Source organism: Rhincodon typus, chromosome 9 (assembly GCF_021869965.1).
Source record: "Rhincodon typus isolate 14 chromosome 9, sRhiTyp1.1, whole genome shotgun sequence".
NCBI lineage: Eukaryota > Metazoa > Chordata > Chondrichthyes > Orectolobiformes > Rhincodontidae > Rhincodon > Rhincodon typus.
Genome location: NC_063340.1, coordinates 49,579,531 through 49,587,742, shown reverse-complemented (window position 1 = coordinate 49,587,742; position 8,212 = coordinate 49,579,531).

The following is an 8,212-nucleotide window of genomic DNA, read 5'->3' as shown; positions in this document are numbered from 1 at the left end:
CTGGTTTTGGGATACGGTTGGGTGGCGGGTGTTGGTGTCGACGCTATGGAGGATCTCCAGGAGTTGAAAGGCCAGCAAGCCTCATTCTTTGCCTCAGAGGCCTCCAAGATAATTTTCCGGTCCGGGATCTGCACCGTGGAGCAGGGTGAGGCATGCTCACATTTCTTCTTCCAGATAGGGCACCAAGTGAGCTCTGTGCTCAGCAGCCTGAAGGTAGAAGAGGGGTTACATTTCAGTCTGATATCCTGAGGATGTGCAAATCCTTTCATGCCAGAATGTATGACATGAAGTCCACAGACAGTGTGGCCTCTCAGTCATTTCTGTCCTCTTTCACTGAGGTCTTGGACGACAACATGCAGGAGAGGTTGAATGAGCTGACCAAGGCCCTCAAGTCCTTAGAAAAGAATAAAACTCCTGGAAGTGACGGCTTACCAGCCGAGTTGTATTCAGTTCTGCTCGAGGTGTATGACAATATGCTTCTGGCAGGTAGCATGTGCAAATCCATGAGGAAAGGTATCATCACCCTCATTTACAAGCAGAAATGGAGTGGGAGGAAATTAACTATTGGCAACCAATATTTCTGCTGAATGCAGATTACAAAAACCTGTCTAAGGTTATCACCAACCAGGTCAGCTCTGCCGTGGGACTGGTGATGCACCTCAACTAAACCTGTGCTGTACTGGGCAGGATGATCTCTGAGAGCCTCCCGCGCTCCAGGGATACAATCACCTAAATGCAGGAGGGGGGTGTAGATGCCTACCTCATCACCCTGGCCAGGAGAAGGCCTTTGACATGATATCGCACACCTACATGTGGAACGTGCTCTCCAAAATGGGCTTTGGGGAGGGAATCGTAATTGTTTAGACTGCTCTACAGCAACATGGGTACTGTAGTCTCAGTTAATGGTCGGGAATCAGTTAGTTTCCCAATCAGATCCAGTGTCAGGCAGGGCTACCCTCTCTCTCCTACCTTGGTTGTGAGTTGTATAGAGGCTTTTGCTGAGTCCATCAGAAAGGATGTGAGCCTACAAGGGGTGACTATCCCAGGCAGCGGAGGCCTGCAGGTCAAAGTCTCTCTATAACTGAATGATGTCACCGTTTTCTGCTTGGATCCACAGTCAGTGTGCAGACTCACGAGCATCTGTGACCAGTTTGAACAGGTCTCGGGAGCCAAGATAAATTGAGGTCAGAGCGAGGCAGTGTTCTTTGGGAACAGGGCCAACTGATCCTTTATCCCCTTCATCGTCAGGACAGATTGCCTGAAGGTGCTGGGAATATAGTTCGGAGGGGCCGGGGTGTGCATGAAATCTTGGGAGGAGCACATTGCCCAGGTGAGGCAGAAACTGGTTTTTCGTGAGCACTGCTCCCTCTACATTGAGGGTAAAAACCTGGTCATCAGGTGTGATGTTCTCCCTCTATTGTTGCACGTGGCATAGGTCTGGCCCATTCCCAGAACCTGTGCCATTGCAGTTACCTGAAACATCTTCCACTTCGTCTAGAAGTCCAAGATGGACTATGTCCACAGGATCACCACGTACAAAACTCTGGATGGGGGTTGCAGGGTGGTAGGAGAGAACGTACTCAACACTGCTGTCATCCTGATGGCCACCTTTGTGTGTGGCTGCATCAAGCTGTGTGTAAACCCTCAGTACACGAACATCAAGTGTCACTACTTACTGAGGTTCTACCTTTCCTCAATGTTGCGAAGTATTGGACTGGCCTCATTGCTGTGGAACACTCCAAGTTGTTGGGCCGTTCTGCATCACCTGTCCTTCATGGTGAAATTTGCAAAGCAAAACACATTTGACCACGAGTTCATCAGGAAGTGGTCAGCACATAGCGTCCTCAAGACACTGACGGAAAAGGAGAGGGTAGATCCTGTCAGGTTGTTCCATTAGCCCACTGTCAAAGTCATTTGGCAGAATGCCTCATCATCAGAACTTTCCAACGAGTACCAAGACATCACTGGGCTGGTGGTGAGAAGGGCACTACCAGTGAGATTCATCATTTACACCCAGGCTGTCTGCACCACTGCACGCTGCCCTTGGAGGAGCCACGGGGGCATTGAGTCTGTCACACATCTCCTGCTGGATTGTGCATTTGCAAAGGAAGTCTGGAGAAAGATGCAGTGATTTATCTCAAAGTTTGTCCTGAGCAGCTCCGTTATGCAGGACTTTGTACACTGTGGTCTGTTCCCCAGGACTCACACCAAGACAAACATCAACTACACCTGGCGGACCATCAACTCGGTGAAAGATGCTCTTTGGTCTGCCCGATACATGTTGATCTCCCAGAACAAGGGGTTAACCCCGACTGAGTATTGCAGATTGGCACATTCCAAGGTCCAGGACTACGTGCTGAGGGGCGCACTAAAGCTTGGGGCAGCTGCCGCCAAAGCACAGTAGGGAAATACAACTGCCTGATGTCTAAATGTCAAAGTTAAATGGGAACCATTCAGTTATTGGACCCTCCCCATGTCTCAAATGTGTGTAAATATAATCTTGTACAAGTAAGTAATGCCTTTGGTTTGTTTGTTGGATGGAGTCAAATTCCAATGTTTCTTTATTTCGTCACATGCTACTGTACATAACCGAACTGCTTTAGGAACTATGTATATATATAAAGATCTTTTATGAAGAAAGCGTATTTTTTAAAATAAAAGGTCATGAAGGTGGTATCTTCACATTGCCATAAGCTGGTGTAGGAATTGAACTTATGTTGTTGGGCTCACTTATATATACTAAACTAGCTGTTCAGCCAGCTGAGCTAACCAAGCTTCCAATGAAAAGGTTATGCTGCATGAAACAAAGGAATATTTTTGGAAGCCGATGAGGTTAACCAGCAAGTGCCTGATTATATCTATGTTGCAAGTTTGCATCTCATGAAAAAGTCTAGATCGCTCAAAACAAATTTCTCCATAAATTGATTTTTCATTTAAAAACCCACATTCCTTTACTTTTGATTATTGCTCCTTGCTCCTTAGATTTCAGACCCAACAGTTATCATGTGCATTCAGCAGGCAATTTATAAAAGTAAAGGTACATACAAGTGCTCAGGCAGCATTCATTAATTCAGCTGGGTCTTCATGACATGGCCTCATCTGAATGTAATCTGAAGGTATTGGAGGTAAAAATGGATAGAGGTAAGAATTTAGAGGTTCTGTTCTGAAGAATCCAGTTCTGAAGAAAGGTCACTGGATTCAAAACGATAACTCTGCTTTCTCTTCAGAAAAGCTGCCAATCCTGCTGAGTTCACTCAGCAATTTCAGTTTTCTATTAGGAATTTAGAGGCATTTTTACCTATTCGTTTGTAGGAAGCAGAGTAGGAGCACACATTTTGCATATGAAAACCCAACAGAGAAAAACTTATCATGGGCTATCTCATGTTGTATTAACAAAGAGGTTGGCCCACTTTTGCTGTTTTTAATTCTTAAGCTTTGTTTCATCCAGTGTCCTGCAGGTATCAAAACAACTAATAAAGTGCAAAATGTTAATTAAATCATGACCAGGTAATGAATGGCTTGAGATCAAGTTTTCATTAAGAATAGGGTGACTTCTGAGTCGTCACTTTCGGGATTGTAAATGTTGGCTACATTAAGCTCCATGTGTTTTAGTCACAGATTGTAGAGCTGAGGCATCATCCAATGCCAAAAATGTAAGCTTTTAAGTGCAGAAAGCTCAGTCCTATTAAAATAGCCAAAAGTTTTCAAGGAGCATTCACCTTCTAAAGCTTCTCAAGATGATCTCGTACCATTTTCTGCTCTAGGTTTAAGACGCCTGAATTTAGTTCCTAGTGTCTGGTATGTCACTGGGGAAGGCAACAAAGCAGAGAAGAAATGTACCTTAACTAGGAAAGTTAACGGCACTCAACCATTACAGGAAAGCTTAAAAAAGCATGTGAGAATCATTGGTGAAGTTCTGGTGGTAGGTTGGACACTATATAACCTGCAGAATTTGAATGACCCATGAAAGAATAAAGAATAAAAAAAAGTTATATCTTTTCTTTAAGAAGGATGTAGCATTATGTAATCACATCACATTATTCACCTGAGCAATATCCCAGAAACATTTATTAAAATAGTTTAGAGATGATTTTTGTATTATTTTTGTGTAGATTTATGATCAACCCTGCAAAAAGTAATGAAGCTAGATAAAATGAGTTAGCAAATGTGGGAAAGTATATTTTAGCAGCATAAAGGTACGAGGATGCAAAATACAGAGGAAGTTAAGGATTTGTATATATTTGGACTCCTAGGGGGAAAATGGTATTAACATAACGTGGATAAGAATCACTATATTAAAAAAAATGGACACAAATAGTTTCTGAGGGAAGTGGACGTGTGAAACTATAGTAAATAAACGAATAATATTGTCTTTGTAGACAATAATATTGGTTTAATGTTGACATTTTGTGATAAAGTTAATTTGGATAGAAGAGATCTTTAGAAGCAGCCGAACAATTTGATATCATGTGATGGGAAAATATCTGGTCTTTTGGTATACAGTGCAGTTTTAGGTATTCAGATCCATGTCAATTCAACATGGACTATATTTTGTCTGTCTGGGATCATGTATACTTAAAGAGAGCTAACTTATTGCATTGTGTCAATAGTACAATAGTTCAGTGTTGGGTTAAACTCATGAGACCAATAGTAAGCTTCTTTCTTGATGATTCTATCTCACCCCACATCCCTATCAAGAACAACCATGACATAGTTCTTGCAGTAAAATAACACAAGCTCAAATATATATACGCATGGTGTTTGGAATACTGAAACAAGACAGGGGTCCTCCATCACATATAATTATATAAAATGTACACAGTAAACAGTAGTAGATAAACTGAAACAGCTGTGAGTTAATTTACACACCTTAAGAAAAACTGCAGGAATCCTGCATTGAATATCTGCTCTGTAGGCGCTTATTCCTTCATTTTTTTTTACTAAAGTCTGATTGTAAAATCAACAATAATTATGAAGATTTATGTATGGAAAACTTCCAAAACAACTTGTTTAATTCTTTTTTTCAAACGTTTCTATTTTTTTTAAATTCTGCATTAGGTGTTCAAATTACTTCATCCCTATTTGCCTTAAAATCTTGTGTCAAGTTGTCTATTCTAAATACTAGCTAACATCTTGCACATGTTACAGGTAGATGACCAATCCTTCTCTTGACTTCATTTTCCATGATCAGTTTTACTGAGGAGATAATAATATTGTGAAAAGAAAGCACCATGAAAATTTGAACGTCAATGATAATTTGAATTGTATGTCATTCATAAAAAGACACAGCTGGAAGAAACAGCAAATTACTGTGATATGTTTCATAACTGGGATTTTTGTAAATACCTGGGCTTTTTAGAATTGAGAGCGAGGAGAGAAAATATTCATCCCAATACAGTACAATAGAACTGTCATGATATAACTGGGAAAGTGCACCAATAATCATGCCCCACTGTTTCACACACTGTCATAAAATGTTTATTTATATGAAATCCCAATGAGGCCATCAAAATGACCTATTTGCCGAACTGTCTACTACTTGCTGCTTGCACCACAATGTTTGACATTGCCCAGCAGTCCCCATCATCTCCAGGCAGGCTACATGAGCAGCAACCACCTGTAACCACCACCCCACCCCCAACCGTTCATGGAGGTTGGCATTGGACACACACCAGCCTCATCACAACATCATGGCCCATCTCTGACTAACTTGGAGTACAGTTCACAGCTTCAATGCTGCACCTTGGAGTACACTGACAATTTGCATTGTAGTGCTGTCTGCCAGGCCACTTCGTGTTCAGGGACAAAACCCAGACTGTGTATTGGACAAGGGTACATCTCAGAGCTCAAGCTTGTTCTCTTAATGCTCTCTCACTTTGCATTTATTTGGATGTCTTTTTATTGTCTTGCCTTGCCCATTTATGGTTTGCCACCTGTTCTTATTTGTTCATGGGATCTAGGCATCGTTGACCATATCCTCCCCAATTGTCCAGAATCGATCACATTGCTGTGGGTCTGGTGTCATATGTAGACACAGCCGTGGATGGCAGATTTTCTCCTGTTCCCACAGAACTGCACTGTGTCTCTATGTGAGCAGGGAGCATTACACTGCCTTCACATCCCTTCCCTCTGCACACAGCACCAGTGTTTTATTTTCTGTCTGTGTCTTTTTGTGTTCAAGGAGGACTAAAGGAGTTAGAGTTTTAACTGGTACAGTTAGATGTCAATGGTTCTTAGTTGTTTATTTGCAGTTGGAAACTATTTATTTGTAGTAAATAGTAATTCTTGTTAAATAGAGAAACATGTTCCATGCTTCCTGTAAACCTGGATCTCAATGACAGGTAAACTGGTGAATTCTGCATACTTTTGAAAATCTTTAACTTTTGTCACAAAGCCGGGAACAGCAGGGGTTAACTTCTGGCATACTACCGCAGTGAGGGATAACGTAAATATAATTTTGCCAGGTCATGCCAGTTCATCACATTTCCCTGTGACAAGGTCAGTGCTGCAGCCCAGATGATAGGGTTTGCCTCTATGACTGGCTTCCTCCAGCTAAAGGGTGCTATAGATTATATGCACATTAAATTGAGTGGGCCATATCACAACGCAGCTGACTCTATGAACTCCATGTAAAACCATCTGTGATCATCAGTGTCACATCTTAGAAGACTGCACCAGATACCCTGGGTGCTGCCATTATGCCAATTCCTGAAGAATTCTTGGGTTCCTGCTTCATTTCAAGGGCTGGATACCTTACAAGGAGACAAAAGCTAGCCTTTGCAAACATAGCTGATGATTCCAGTGCACAGTCCTCTGACTGAAGCCGAGCTTAAATACAGTGCAATCTGTTCCTCTGCAAGAACCATTGTGGAGCAGGTGATAGTCCTGCTGAAGGTGAGGTGCTGATTTCTGAGGGGTAGGATTTCCATGTGTTTGGAAAGGCAAAAACTGATTAGGGATAGTCAACAAGACTTTATCAACATGAGAAATCGTGTCTCAGTAACTTGATTGAGTTTTTTGAAGAAATAATGAAGAGGGTTGATGAGGGCAGAGTGGTGGATGTGATATTTATGGATTTCAGTAAGGTGTTCGACAAAGTTCCTCATGGCAGACTGGTTAGCAAGGTTAGAGCACACGGAATACAGGGAGAACTGGCCATTTAGATAAGGAGCTGGCTCAAAGGTAGAGGACAGAGGGTGGCAGTGGAGGTTTGCTTCACAGACTGGAGGCCTGTGACCACTGGTATGCCACAAGGATCGGTGCTGGGTCCACTGCTTTTCGTCATTTATATAAATGATTTGGATGTTAACATAGGAGGTATGGTCAATAAGGTTGCAGACGACACCAAAATTGGAGGTGTAGTGGACAGCGAAGAAGGTTACCTCAGAGTACAATGAGACCTTGATCAGATGGGCCAATGGGCCGAGGCGTGACAGATGGAGTTTAATTTAAATAAATGGGAGGTGCCTCATTTTGGAAAGGCACATCAGGACAGGACATATACACTTAAAAGTAAGGTCCTGCGTATTGTTGCTGAACAAAGAGACCTTGGAGTGCAGGCTCATTGTTCCTTGAAAGGGGACTCCCAGGTAGACAGGATAGTGAAGAAGGCAACACAGTGTGGAGCTGGAGGAACACAGCAGGCCAGGCAGCATCAGAGGAGCAGAAAAGCTGACATATCGGGTCAGGTTCAGAAAGGTCATCGGCAGTTCTTATTATCTCATAGTGAAGAAGGCATTTGATATGCTTGCTTTTATCGTTCAGTGCATTGAGCATAGGAGTTGGGAGGTCATGCTGCAGCTGTACAGGACCTTGGTTAGGCCACTTTTGGAATAGTGCATTCAATACTGGTCTCCCTGCTAAAGGGTTGGAGGGTTTGAGCTATGGGGAGAGGCTGAATAGGCTGCAGTTATTTTCCCTAGAGAGTCAGAGGCTGAGGGGTGACCTTATAGAGGTTTATAAAATCATTTCCGGCATAAATAGGGTAAATAGACAAGGTTTTTTCCCCACGGTGGGGGAGTCCAAAACTAGAAGGCATAGGTTTAAGGTGAAAGGGGAAAGATTTAAAAGGGACCTAAGGGACAACTTTTTTACACAGAAGGTGGTACATGTATGGAATAAGCTGCCAGAGGAAGTGGTGGAAGCTGGTACAATTACAACATTAAAAAGGCATTCGGATGTGTAAATGAATAGAAATGGTTTAGAGGGATAT